This window comes from Camelus ferus, chromosome 24 (assembly GCF_009834535.1).
Source record: "Camelus ferus isolate YT-003-E chromosome 24, BCGSAC_Cfer_1.0, whole genome shotgun sequence".
Taxonomy (NCBI): domain Eukaryota; kingdom Metazoa; phylum Chordata; class Mammalia; order Artiodactyla; family Camelidae; genus Camelus; species Camelus ferus.
Window position 1 is genome coordinate 338,943 of NC_045719.1, and position 15,110 is coordinate 354,052.

At 49.3% G+C, this 15,110-nt stretch overlaps 1 protein-coding gene across 6 annotated transcripts in view; it reads right to left on the reverse strand.

Moving 5' to 3' along the window:
* The window catches only part of MC5R (melanocortin 5 receptor), a 29,866-nt gene extending 14,785 nt beyond the window's left edge, over nucleotides 1–15,081 (reverse strand). For 3 of the 6 annotated variants that reach the window (XM_032467099.1, XM_032467100.1, XM_032467098.1), the window contains exon 1: nucleotides 5,049–6,028. The gene's annotated coding sequence lies outside the window, so the exon portion shown is untranslated. The other 3 variants (XM_032467102.1, XM_032467101.1, XM_014561139.2) reach the window with 3 other exon arrangements.
* Between the last annotated feature and the right edge of the window lie 29 nt (nucleotides 15,082–15,110).

A 15,110-nucleotide genomic window follows, 5' to 3' on the forward strand; every position in this document is an offset into this window, starting at 1 on the left:
AGGTTCTGAAGGACACACAGGTCCCCAGTCTCTGAAGAGACACAGACAGGTGCCTCCCTACCCAACCCGACTCTGTCGAAATCCCTAGGACTCAGTCCCCGTGGTTGTAACTAAGATTATAGTCCATTAACTAGAGCATAATCACATACAAGACTTAATGCCTTTAATTCATAAATTTAGGTTTCACACACACTAAAATTGAAGCACACAGAATGCTATTTTTCCCACAGTTAAAACTTTCCCTGACTTTTGCATCTGAAATTCCAGAATCTGATTAACAGGCAGTTGGACAAGTTCTGCACAAGAAAGCACGAAGAAACGAGGCACTTACACTCACCAAGAACTCCCCTCCTCTGTGGCCCAATTTCTCTCCCATGATTTATATTCAAAGATCCCTTTGCCCTCCAAACTCAGAGCACATCAGGAAAGAGTTGAAATTTCAACAACGTCCCCACTAGACTGTAATCACCTGTTCTGTCCCGGAACTACAGGCCGACTGCACTGATGTGCGAGCCCCCAGCTGGGTCAGCCGCAGTCTGCATCCTCTCAAGCCGACCGAGTGAATGAGAAGCGGGGCTCTTTACCGTCTCCCTCGGCCTCTCCTCTGCACCGGACCCCGCGAGCCTCACTCGGACCCCAGCTCAGCCCGGGCACCGGCATCCACAGGCTGCGATGGCTGCCGGGACCCAAGTGCCATCAGCCCGGGACCAGGACCTGTGGCAAGGCGGCTCCAACCTCCTCGCAGCTCCCTTGCCTTTAAAGCAGCCGCGCGGACCCGCCTCCTGCCGCCCGCCCGCCCTCCTCTGCGGCCGTGGGCCAGAGCTACCACCTAGTGGTCGGAGCCAGAGAGCAGGGCCTCTGGGGCACCAGCACCTTCTGTCTGTGGAAAACTGGAAACTGTTCTCCAGAGTGAGTTCGAATGTGTCTCCCAGCGGCTGCTCTCTCGACTTCACTTCCTCTCTCTTCCTCCACGCACGATGGACATGCTGGGACTCGGGTCCCCTGAAGACGGTCCTCGGAGCGAGCCTGGTGGCCTTCAGCTGTGAGCCAGACACCCCACCTTGCTGGCCCAGGACGCCCCCTGCAAGGGCTGCGCCGCATCAGGTCCAGCCCTGCAAACATGCCTCTGGTACTGCAGCAGCAGGAGAAGAGAGACTTCCCCCAGCCACCCCTCTTGGCTCTGCGAAGTGGTTTCTGGACCTCCCGTTTCAAGCACTGATGGGGCAGATGTGCGTGGGCTCCCCTTCTGTCAGGTGAGGCGGGGGCGCCCATGGGCTCCGACCACCTTTCTGACGTGGAAGGCCCCGTGCACCGGTGCCCAGGGCCGTGCACACAGCCGCAGGATGGAATTCTGTGAAGAAGTTTCTCGTGGTGAGTTTGGTGCTGTGTCCACGCGAAGGAGGCTGACAGAAGACATAAGAGGATTCAAGCAGCCCTCACTTCTTCCTCACATTCCAGATCAGATCGGGCTCTGCCGAAGAGCCTGGTTCCCCAAAACGCGGTGAAAGCGGAGCCTTCTGTTAGAAATAATTAGCTGCCCAGACCACGTGGCACAGCCGCGCTGTTGGACCGCACAGCCCCAGCCCACGTGCAGACGGCTGGGGGGAGCGCTGCACCCATTACCTTCCTGGCGGGTGGGCCCCCTCACCACCCCCGCCGCACAAGGAGCAGACCAGCCCCTGGAGAGGCTGCACAGCAAGTCCAAGGCCCTGACGCGGGGAAGGAGCACAGCTGGCGTGCAAAGCCTGGCAGCCTGACTGGGAGCCAAGCGTTTTCCAGGCACGAAGATGCCACTGCTCAGGGTCCTGGCGGTCTTTTGGTTCCTTTTTTTTTTTTCAGTGCCGCTGGATTTGAAGTGGTTTTCTTGTCTTTATCAGATTCCGGTATCAGGCTACCCTGGCTTTGCTAAGTAAACTGGGGAAAGGTTTTAATTATTTTCTATTCTGAACCAGTTTGAGTGAGGTGGAAATTATCTGTTTCTTGCAGAAGAATACTCCAGCCGAGGTCAACAGACTCAAAGACTAAGCTCTCTAACGGTCCCTGCCCCTGAAACTTGCTTCCTGACAGCTCCGTGATAACCACGCTCCACACACGGACACGGCATCCCAAGAGCCACCAGCTCCGCCCTCGTGAGGGGCAGAGAGCCGTTCAACCGCCCATTTTCTTCTGTTCTGGTGTGTAAATGACGGCAACAGAGATGATCCTCGATTCAAACGCACAGAGGCGGCTTGTGCGGGCAGGTCCACGAAGGCCCCAAGGGTGAGATCTGTTGGACAGCGTATGCCACAGTCGGCTCTCTGGGACACGGACTCAGAGGAGTTCACTCTGCAAGGTCCATCATGGAGCAGCTGGGGACCACAGCCTGGGGGGGGGGAGGGGAAGAGGCAGGGTGACGGTGGGCCCACAGCACAGCCCACCCTCCTCAGAGCCTCTCCACCCTGCCTGGGTCAGTCACCAAAGCAGTCTGTCCCTGGGAAGGCGAAAGGCCTGGCAGGCACACCGCGCGAGCTGACCGCCCCCTGCAGCTGGGCGGCAAGTCCTTCCTCGCAGGGGTCTGGACAGCACTACCCTGTGCCTGAGGCTCAAATACCAGTAAATTCTTTTTTCCCAGCTTTACGGAGATATTACTGACACACAACGTGTACATTTAACGTGCGCAACGTGATGCTCCGATGCACACGCACGGTGGGAAATGAAGCCAACTGTAAGGCTAGTTCACTCGTCCATCGCATCACAGAATCACCTTGGTGATAGCGTTTAAGATCTACTCTCCTAACTTCCAAGTACAGAGGACAGTGTCCTTAGCGGTTGTCTCCCTGCTGTAGATTACACCCCTGGAACTCACTCTCTTCCACCTAGAAGCTTGTACTCTGACCGACGTCAGTGCTTCCTCGCCCCCAGCCCCTGGCAACCACCACTCTACTCTGTTCCTGTGAATTCGGCTTTTTTAGCTTCCACATGTCACTAAGGTCACATGGTACTTTTCTTTCTCTGACTTCTTTCACTTGGCATAATGCCCTCAAGGTCCATCTTTACTACAAAAGGGTTTCCTTTCTTCATGGCTGAATAATACTCTACCGTGTGTGTGGAGTACTTCTTGACCAGTCACCTGTGGATGGACACTTAGGCTGTCTCCACGTCTGGGCCGCAGTGAATGTGAGGGTGCAGGTGTCTCTGTGAGACACTGACTTCATTTCCTCGGGATGCACACTCAGGAGTGGGATTGCTGGATCATACGGTAGTTCTATTTTTAGTATTTTGAGGAAACTCCATACTGTCCCCCACAGGGGCTGCACCAGTTTATATTCCTGCCAACAGTGAACAAGGGGTGCCTTTTCTCCACACCCTCTGCAGCATTTATCCCTCATCTTTTTGATGACAATCATCCTAACAGGTGTGAGGTGATAGCTCCTTGTGGATTTGATTTTCAGCAACTGCTTGCATCCCATCTCTGTGCCGAGGCCACCTGAACACCATCGTGGGTGCAGCTGCAGAGGCAAGAGCCTCCCTGTAGGACAGAGACAGCAGCACAGCCACAGGCATTTTACCTCCAAGGTGCACAAGACATTTCCACGTATGAACTCACTGGACCCTCACAGCAGCCAGGAGGTGCTGACGGTGTTGCCGTCTTCATAGACGTGGACCCCGAGAATCGGAGAAACGCAGTGAATTTTCTGGTATCACTTGGCTGGTAAGCGGTGGCACCAGCCATCAAGCCCAGAGCTTCCTGTTCCAAAGCCCCTGTTTATAAATACACACATGCCCACACACCTGCATGAACATTACAGTCGAGCCCTCAATGAGCCCCAAATCTCCAATGAACATTTACTGAGCACCTGCAGTGCCCAAGGTGGTGGTCTGCAGGTCCAGAGTGTCAGCAAACCTCCAACAACCCTAGGGAGCCAAAGCCCTTAGCAGGAGCTTCCAGAGGAGGAAACTGAGGCTCAGAGTAGCCCTGTGACTTCTCAGCTGATGAAACCGGGACCTGAGCTTTTCACGTCTGTGCTTCACAGAGTGTCTAGTGTCATCCTGTGACTTAGCCACTGCCACAGAGGGAGAGACTGGTGCCCCTGGACTGCAGAGTCGCTGGAGAAGAGCAGAGGCAGGGTTGAATCTAAGGGCAGGTTGGGGGAGGCAGGACCAGGAGCAGAGCAGGGGCTGAAGGTGAGCAGGGCCAACGGGGGCAGGGGCACTGAGGCTGAGGGCTGATTTCTCGGGGAGAGGGAAGGACCACCAGGTGACCAGAGCCCCAGAGCCAGGATCCAGGGGGCCAGGTGGAAGCAGGTGCAAGGGGTGAAGACAAGACAATGGCAGAGGGGTCACAGGGGCAGTGGCGGGGGGCTGCTACTGCAGGAAACAGGCCCTGAGGCCGCAGCGCCGCGATGGGACCACACAGCTGCTTACTGAGGAAGTGGGGGCCTGTGCAGGGTTGGGGGGGGCATGCGGGGGCAGCAGAAGACGTGGCTTCAGGATGTCTGGCCTCAACCTGCTCCCAGGGCAGACCTGGGGTTAAGCTGTCCTGTCCATACATGAGTGCTGGGTGGTCGTACCCTCTACATCTGTAGCGTTGGCCGCGGGCCACCCAGGGGTGAAGAAACGCAATCCCCTAGGTGTTTCACAGTCGTGGCCCCGCTCAGCTGAGAGCAGCCCTCCATAAAAGAGGAGACACGTAGGGGTGCCAGCAACCAGCGTCTGCCGCAGCTGAGACCCGGGCATCCAGCCCCATAAGGTGGGCACAGCGGTGACTACCCCCCCCCCCCGCCAGGAAGCAAGGGGGACAGTGCCCTGGGGTCCTGTACTGGCCACCAGGAAGGCCACGGCTCCACCCTGTGGAAGAGGAGCCACAGCAGAAGATGCGTGCCTGTGAACATCACAGGGGGACGTGTGGAGGCCACCGGGCGTGGAGGTCTGAGGGCACCTGAAGGATGGAGCGCGTGGGGTCGTCGGCTGGAGGAGCACCCAGAGGACATGGGACACTGGTGTGAGGAGGAAGCGGGAGGGACAAGGGGGAGGGGTGTCCTGGAGGAGGGGCGCCTCAGCAGACCTACCCCAGGATGTCACCGAGATGCTGCCGTGAAGGTGCTGCTGGCTGGGGTGGGGCAGTTTCTGCGGCGCAGAAGCCAGACCGTGTGGCTGAGACGTGGGCAGAGCTGCAGCAGACCTCGGGTGGCCAAATCCCACGCCTGCTCTTCCTCCTCGTTGACTGGACCCGTTTTACTTGTGCAGTACAGCTCTGTCCGAAGCCGTGGTGATGAAGGAAAGGAAGCGAAAGGCAGCAGGCAGACTGTGGCCAAGATGACCGGCCGGGGTGGCGGGGCGCAAGCAGAGGCCGTCTGTTTGGGTTATTTGTCAAGGAGGCTTGAGGGGTGGAGGTGGACAGCATCACCCACTGAAGCCCATCCGGAGAACTGGAGAACACTAGGGGCACTCTGCCAGCTCAGTGCCGACAGCTGTCCTTCCTCCCGAACTTAAGATGAGCGCTGCTACCCAAGAGTGAGGCACCTGTCGCCACCCGGACCCTGACGGACGCAGCACTGTCACTGCTAGCAGAGAACACCGACACCCCTCACTGTTCCCGTCGGCTCCAGGGCTCCTTAATGAATCCCCGGGAAACTCAGGTCGTGAGCTCGAGTGACTTGGATCCACTTTCCCGCTGCTCATCTACCCTGATTCGGAGCCCCGAGCACTCCAGCCCCACCTGCAGCTCGGCCTGCAGCATGTGTGTCCCCGGACTGTGGAGAGGGGAGGCCCCTCAGCTCTGGCGACTGTCTGCTGTGCTGACAGGAACCCCACTTTCCTGTGTGGGGAAATAAATTTCCTGTTCCTCTGTGGCCCCTTGACCCTTTAAAAAAATCATTCAAGAAGGTAAGAATCTCCTTTCTGAAACTCTGTGCTATCTTCTTGTGTCTACATCATTGAAACACTGACATCACTCCCAGGAAACAGCTTCAAAATGCACAGCCCTTGCTAGTTAACTGGGCTCCATCCGAGCAACTGATGTAAATATTCCCCACTCCTGTCCTTCCCTGTCTCACGCAGAGGGTAAACAAACCTCTCTGTAATGTAGAATCTCACTTATTTTTAATATGTAGTATCTTCTGTGAACCCCTGAATGGAAAATGTAGAGCATTTCCCAAGCTTACCAGATTGAGAATACTTTCTTCACAGGGCACTTGTGTTTATTAGGATGTTTGGTAGCAAGTAAACAACACGCCCCCAAAATACACAGTAAACAATACAGGATTTGTTATCTCACATCAAACGTGTGGGGGTTCTACCTGTGTTCTGCCAGACCAGGAAATCCAGAACAACGCCCCCACCAAGAACCGGAAAGTCCCAATACAGTATACTTTTTACATCTCTGAAGGCACGTCAGAATTACGGGTCTAGGAACTGAGAGAAGAAAGAAACCCACAGAAGCGAACCCGCTCTGGGACAGGTTTTACCCCAGAGCACCCGGTGATTCGGAAAGAGGCCACTAAGAGGCTGAAAACCCAAGCAGGATGTTCAAAGACTCCGCGCTCGGAGGGAACTGGAACTCAAGCCCCTTCCGCGGTTGGTCTGCAACCCCAAAGGGCTTCATTCTAGGAAATGTAATTCTAGGAACAAGGATAGACTAGAAAGAAACAGACTGGCAAGCTCTTAGACTCATACATGAACCGACTCAAATCCTAACTGGATTACGATGATTTGGAGTCCTTAGTGCCTCTACTCAAACAGACTACCAGACGCAAAAACAAGTTTTCTCTGAAGGACAATAGGACCAGGAGCCTTGAATTGCTTCTGTGATTCTTCAAACACAGTGTCCAGCAGTCGATCAAAAACATCCCGCAGACAACGGAAACAAACCAGAAGGGATCCAATGGGGCAGCTATTTGGACAGAAACTTAGCACAGGAAACACATTAAATGCAAATATAGCAAACGCTTCAATTAAAGACTAGGACTTGCCAGACAAGATTTTGAAATATGATACACTGCTTAGAAGAGACACACCTTACATATAAGGGCACAGGGAGTTTGAAAGTAGAAGAATGGAGTAAGTTACACCATGCAAGTATGAACTGGGATACCTGAAGGCAAAAAGTGTAACTGGAGATAATGAGATATACTTTGTAATTATAAAGGTTCAATTCACGGAGAAGAATTAACAACTGTAAATGTGCACGGACCTACACACACACGCACACAAACTCTTCACCAGCAAATTTTATCACCTGTCACATGTTTAAAGAAGACACAATGCCAAGAGCTTATAAATCTCAGGGACGGTATAATGCCAATCTCTCACGAACTTTTCTACCAGACAGAAAAAGAAAGAAAACCTCCCTGTGAGCTTTATAAAGCATGTATAACCTTGCTACCAAACCTGACAGGGGTTACAAGAAAGGAAAATTACAAGTCAATCTCATGTATGAACAAAGATGGAAAAATCCTAAACAGAATGTTAACAAACTGAATCTAGTAATACCTAAAAATGACAATACACTGCCCTCCTTGGGTTTATCCCAGGAGTGAAAGGTTCATTTAACATAGTGAAAATTAATACGTGGAACTCACTACATTTACAAACTAAAGCAGAAAACTCATATGGTTATCTCAGTAGAACAAGAAGTACACTTGATGAAATTTAACACCCATTCATGATGAAAACTTTTAGAAAACGAGAAATAGTGGTATTTACAAAATCTTACATGATGGTGCATGTGGGGGGTTACACATGCTATCACCACTCCTGTGCAGCACCATACTGCTCCCCTCAGACGGTATAATGAGGCAAGGAAAGAAATGAAGATTAGAAAAAAAAAAAAAAAAAACTGTCTTTATTCCCAGACAGTAAGATTACGCCTGTAGAAACCCCAGGAAATCTACAGGCTGATACTTAGAATGAGTGTGTCTGGCAGGCTTGCTGGATCCTAAGTCAAAACACAAGCAGCAGGTGTATTTCTATGCACCAGCAACAAACAGAAAGCGAAAGGTTATTAGACACTGCTCACAACAGCAGCCACAAATACCAAATACCTAAGACTAAATACAACAAAAGATATCCACGGTCTCCGTGTAGAAAACTGTACGAGAAAAGTCAAAGCCTGCTTACTTAAATACGTGGAGGACTATTCATTCTTCCACTTAGGATGGGAAGACTCAATACTAAGAAGTGTCAACATTCCCCAAACCGATACATTCTACTACGCTCCTGACAGACTTAAAATGAAAAGGTTGACCATGACAGGCACTGAAAAAGGAGTGCACAAGCACTCCCACTGCTAGGAGCGTGTGAATTCATGCAATCACTAATGTTGAATAATAATAGTTTTATAAGAAAGTTGAAAAACGTATAAAACGGAGACGGCATGGCCTACAAAGCTGAAACACTGACCATGCTGTCCTTTACCGGAGGCGTCCCTACAGCCTACCTCTGCTCCGCAGACTTGCCTCCTCCAGCCACTTCAGGTGCATGGAATCAATCATCATCTTTTGAACCTGCCTTCTCTCACTTAGCGTACTGTTTCTGCGGTTCCTCCACCTTGTAAGAAGTTCATTTCCTTTTTGTTGTTAAATATTTCAGTGTGAGAATCCAGTGTTTGTTTACCCATTTGCTAGTTGACAGACATGGAGATGATTTCCACATTTTAGCTGCTACAAATAATGCAGTGAACATTCACACAAATCTTTGTGCAGGTCTGTCTTTGTTTCTCTTGCATGGACATCTAGGATTAGAATTTCTAGGTCACAGGGTGAATTTATGTTTAACATCTTAAGAAAATGCCAAACTGCTTTCCAAAGTGGCCACATGGTGTCACATCCCGACCAGCAACGTACGAGACCCCCTTCATCACATCTGCCCCAACAGTTACTGTAACGTCTTTTCATGTTGGCTACACCGTTGGAGAGGATGAAAAGTGGTATCAGGTCATGCATTTAATTTGGATTTCTGAATGTTTAACAATGGCCACTTTTTCCCTGTGGTTTTTTGCCATTTGTCTTCTTTTGTAAATACTTATTCAAATATTTTTGCCCCTTTGTAAACTGGACCGTTCACCTTGTTTTTGAGTCTCATGGGTTCTTTATATATTGTGGATACAAGACCCTTACCACAAACATGATGTGCAGGTATCTTCTCCTGTGCTGTGTGCTGTCCGCCTACTTAACGGTGTCTTACTGCACAGAGTTGTAAATTTTGAACAAGTTCAATTTATCAGTCTTTTTCAAATGAATGTTTTTCATAGGATTTCTAAGAAATCTGAGTAACCACAAGGTCATGAAGGCTTTTCGCTATGTTTTCTTCTAACAGTGTTATCGTTTCAGTTCTTAAATTAGGCCCTAAATCCATTTTGAGTTAATTTTTGCATGTGGTGTAAGGTTAAGGGTCTAAACTGTCCCATCGCTATTTGTCAAAAACACTATCTTCTCCCTATATGTCTTGGCACCCTTCTTGAAAATCAAGGGACCCAAATATTAGAGTTTGTCTTTGTAGTCAACATTCTATTTCACTGACTCGTACGTCTATCTTTAGGCTACCACCACCCTGTTTTGACTACCACAGATTTACTGAAAGTTTTGAAATCAAGAAGTGTTAAGTCCTCCCACTTTGTTCTTTCAAAAAATTGTTCGATGCTGAGTCCTTTGCATTAATATATAAATTTTAGGACGAGGTTGTCAGTCTCTGCAAAACAGGCTTGCTGTAGTTCTATAGGGATCGAGTTGAATCTATAGGTCAGTTTGGGAAGAGGTGACATCTTAACACTACTGAGTGTCCCAATCCATGAACACGGAATGCCTCTCCACTTAGAGCTTTAATTTCCCTCAGCAACATGTTCTAGTCGTCAGCGTACAAACCTTATACTTCTTTGTTAAATTTATTCCTAGGCATTGTATTATTATTGTTAGTTGCATTTTTCTTAATACAAGAAGCTGTTGTATTTCTATGTACTAGCAAATACAACAATTTAAAAATGGTATTGTGTAACTGCTGAACTTTTGGAGTTTTTAGAATTTTCTATGCATAGTTGTCTGCAAATAAGACAGCTTCACTTATTCTTTTCCAATCTGGATGCCTTTTCTTTCTTTTTCTTGCATGATTACACTGGCTAGAACCTCCAGTACAATATTAAACAGAAGTGGTGAGTGGACATTTGTGCCTCATTCGCAATTTTCTTTCATCAAGTATGACATTAGTTGCAGGGTTTTGTAGGTGCCTTTTTGATCAGGGTGAAGTTTCCCTTCTATGCCAAGTTTGCCAAGAGTTTTACCATGAAGGGATGCTGGACTTCTGTAAAACACTTTATTGAAATGTTCACGTTGTTTTATCCTTTATCCTATTAACATGGCATGTTGTATCGACTTTAAGATGTTAAACCAACCTTGCAATACTGGAATAAATCCTACTTAATCATGGTGGACAATCCTTTTAACGTGCTGCTGGATTCTGTTTACTAGTATCTTGTTGAGGACTTCTGTATCTATATTCACAGGAGACCGTGGTTTACAGTTTCCTGGCTTTGATATCAGGGAAATACTGCCCTCACAGCCTGAGCTGGGAAGCATTCCCTCCTCCTCTATTTCCTGTAAGAGTCTGTGAGGGATTGGTATTATTTCTTCTTTAAATATTTGATAGAAACCAGCAGTGAAGCCATCTGGGTCTGAGTTTCTCTTCATGGGAAGACTTTAAAGTATTAATCCAACTTCCTTGCTATTCAGATTGTCTATTTCTTCTTGAGTGTCAGTATTTTGGGTCCTTTTGTCTTTGCAGGAATTGATCCATGCAGATTGTCTCATTTGTTGACATAAAATTGTTTACATTGTCCCCTTATAATCCATTTAAATTCTGTAAATTTAATGGTGAGTTCCTTTCATCCCTCATTTTGGCAACCTGTCTTCTCTTTTTTTCATAGCCTAGTTATGTGTGTCACTTGTTGATCCCTGAGGAGGATTCACTTCACTGATGCTCTCTGGTTGGTTGTCTTCTGTCTCACCAATTTCTCACTCTGATCTCTTGTTTCCTTCCGCCCTCGTGCTGTGGGCTTAGCCCCCTAACCCCACTATCTAAGTGGGGTCTTAGTGTTCTGACTTTGGCTCTTCCTCCTTTCTCAGTATAGCTGTTTACAGCTAAAAGTTTCAAGCAAGGCTTTGGCTCACCCCATACATCCGGGTGCATTTTTATCTTCATTCAGTGTGAAACATTTTGATTTTCCTTGTGATTTCATCTCTGACCTACAAGTTATTAAATTTTTTTCTGGGTTAATTTCCAAACATTGGTGGATTTCCCAAATTTTCTTCTGCTGATTTCTCATTCCAGTGATAGGAAAAATACTCTGCATGATTTTAATACTTTTATTGACATTTGTCCTATGGTCTGTTCTGGAAAGTATTTCACACACACCTGAAAAGAAGGTCCACTTTGTTGCTGGGTGAAGTGTTCTATAGATGACACTGCGTTTAAGTTGGTTGACAGAGTTGTTAAGTCGCGCATATCCTCGCCAGATGAGGGTTATCTTTTAAAAACATGAAACAGATGACCTCATTCCTCTAATCCACTTGTGGCTTTCCACTGACTTTGGAATAGTATTCAGATTTCTTCTCGCTCCTGCCTGTCCCTCTGCAGTCACCGGGCACCTCTCTTCACTTTGCTCAGCTCACTCAATTAGCAAGAAAAAGCTACCCTTTACTGATGTTTAAGATCCATTATAAAGATATAATTAAGATGGATTGATGCAAGGAAAAATACGCTGATGAGTAGAACAGAACAGAGTCCAGAAACAAACACCTACATGATCACCTCATACACGACAAAGGTAGAAAACTCGTACCATGAGGGAAGGATGGTTTTACTCAATAAATGGTGCTGGGACAGCTGGAAACCCATAAGGGAAAACTTATACCTTAAACCCTACTCCACACTATTAACAAAAATCAATTCAGTAAGATTTGATTTAAAAGTGAAAGGTGAAACAAAAAAGATTTTAGAAGAAAGCAAAGAACATCTTTATGATCTTAGAGTCAACAAAGATTTCCTAAACAAAATACGCCGACTGTGAAGGAAAACACTGGTAAACTGTGTATTAAAATGAAAAGCTTCTCTTCACCAAATACATTCTCACAATACATTTAACAAAGGACTTGTGTCCAGAACAGATACATTTTTAAAAAACCCAAACATGTCAATACAAAAAAGATAGTCCACTCAATAGAAAAATGGGCAAAGCCTGAACAGGTATTTTGCAAGAGGACAACCAAAGGCTGATAAGCATATAAAAGTGTTCAATCTCATTAAGAAACAGTGAAGTGAAAACTAAAGCCACGATGAAATACCACTATACGCCTGACAGAATAAAATGGAAAAGGCCAGCACTACTGAGTGTCAGTGAAAACCGGGGCAACAGGGACTCGGAAAACTCGTGCGCAGAATCCAGTAAAGCTGAACACGATGTTCGTACTGTGACCCTGCAATGCCACTCTCAGGCAGAAAGGAGCACCCGGGCACCCAAGTTCACGGACTAGAGTATTTGAAGCAGTGCTGTGAGTAACAGTTCCCAAATCGGAAGGAACCAAACATCTGTTGGATACACAGTACATGGTTTATTCACACGACGGAATACCAAACCAGGTACAAAAATCTCCCATGTAATGCTGAGCAAATGAGCCAGAGACACAAGGATACATACTGTTTTATTTCACTCATGTAATGTCCCAAAACAGACAAATCTAAGCTATACCCTTGGAAGTCCAGGCAGCGGTTACCCTTGGGGAGGCAGTAACAGGAAGGGAGCAGGAGGCTTCCAGGTGCTGACAGGCTGTGCTGTGGGTGCTCCCTCTGGGAAAAGTCACCAACCTGCCTGCACGTTACACTTCAGTAAGCAGTTAAAACGGAATGACCTGCTCAGACTGAAGACATGATCTTCTTGGCCATCCTCTCACACTTGCACCGTCAACCCCGGCCACTTCCAAAGACGTCAGCCCCTAACACACAAACCAGACTCACTACAGGTCTGGCTGCTAAAGGAGCAGCCCACCAAAGCGTGAGACCCGCTCTCAGCTCTCAATCTCCGCCTTCCTGCCTGTTGATTATTCAGTTTTACCCTCCACCCTGGAACACTCACGTGCCCTCCTGCCTCTCTGCCCCAACACCTTACCCAGGAGTGGAGGCTGCTCGGCGGGACGACCCAAGTTCTAAACCCAAAGGAAGGAGCTGCAACCATCAACGGGCCCAGCTGAGGCAGAGAATGAGCAAGGGGTCCCCTGGGCCTTCCTGACACCCTGGAGGTACCTAACATGCAACTGGGGCGCGGGCCCAACTTGGGGGGAGGGTGTTCAAATCTCAGCTCTGCCTTCGGCAAGTCTGTGTCCTCTCTGCGCCTCAGTTTCCCCATCATTAAACAGGGATAATGGTGCTGACTGCACACAGTTGTTGTAAGGATTACATACAATACATTTAGAAAACCAACTGACATAAGGTAGGAACTTAGTCAACATGGCTTCATCCCGGGTATGCTGTCCCCAAGGGCGCATGGCCAGGGTGAGACTCGGGAGCAGAGGGCTCCAGGGCTAACCCCAGAGTCCCCCCAGGCAAGCTCGGGCGAGTGCTCTGGGTGTGCCACACATGCTCAGCACTGCAGGGAGAAGTGGCATGCGTGCCCCAGGGATAAATGGGAACAGAGAAGTGGAGGAGGACACGGGGGAGAAGAGGTGGCTGTTCCCCAGCCTCCGTCCCATGCACACCTGCTAAGTAAGTCCTTTGCCTTCACAGAACCAGGACCACTGCTGTCAGGGGCAGGAAAGGAAAGATCTTCGTACTGGGGGTTAGCATCAGATGCCACATCAACGGGAAGGTGGTGACATCACATACCCTTGCTTCCTACTTGACCACGGGGTCAGCCGACGCCACAGACGGTTACCTACAACTGTCATCACAGGGCCCCGGTCCCTGAGTCCAGCTTCTACTCTGAAAACCCGAGGTCGACAAGAAGCCCGTTCATATAAATCATGTTCTGAAGCTGCAATGTTCACACCTGCAGTTCCCCCCACAGGCAGATCTGTATAAGAAGCCGAATCCCCATGAGAAGGACACTGAAGATGTATCAAAGCAGCACTGCAGCAGGAAGGTGAGACAGACCCACCCACTCCCGGAGGAGCTGAAGGGGCTGGACGCCTGACTGACAAGGCTCCCTCGGTGCCCCCACCGCTGATCCGCATTCACGCCCCGCCCCCAGGCCTGGCCCACTCTGTGCTCCTCTGCTCTGATGCCCCATAAACAATATTAACACGAATTCAGGCAGCAACCACATTTCCTCAGTTTCCAAGTTTGGGGAGGGGTAGATTAGGAAACCCTGTGCTGATCACTTCAGTCATTTACACAGACTGGTTAATTTAAGTCAGTCTCTCATCAACGCCTCCTCTCCCCGAAGGCAAATTTCCCTGGGGAGTCACGCTGGAGCACAGGCTGGGTGGAGCACGGCATCACCACCTGCAGGCTGCCTGGTCTGCAGGACAGAACACCTCCCGCTGCGGGCAGCTGGCTTCCCGCCCCAAACACTGGCTACGTGCAGCTCTTCCTTTAGGAGACTCTAGGCCCAAAGGACTGCACTTGTGTGTTCTCAGCTCCACCACAATCAGCCATGTTCCTGGCCCCACCCCCCGGCGCCCTCCCCCAAATGCTGGATCTGACCCTCATGTCGACTTTCATCCTCGGAATGGCAGGTCTGAAGGTGCCCTGAGTCGCTCCCATGAGCTGCTTACATCACTGGCCCCCAGACGAAAAGCCATCCACCCTTCCTAAGTTTCCATGGGTCCTGGATGGGAAATCAGCAAACATTTAGACCACAGATGTGTGAGGGGGTTCCCGCCAGCTTTCACCCGGGTGATGGGAGTCCTGCAGTCACCGCCCAGACACCCAAGCGCAGCAGGAGACACGAGGAAGAGCAGAGACGCCCCGCGCACCCTCCGCACACACAGCTCACTCAGACCCCAGCGCGCTGAAGGCTCTGGGGACTCCACCTGTTTCCTCCCGGTTTTGTGATCACCAGCCACTCCCTCCTTTGGGGATCCTTCTCGCCCTCAAATTATCCACGGGGTGGAGGGAGCAGAAGGAAGCTAAAAACACTCTTTATGACT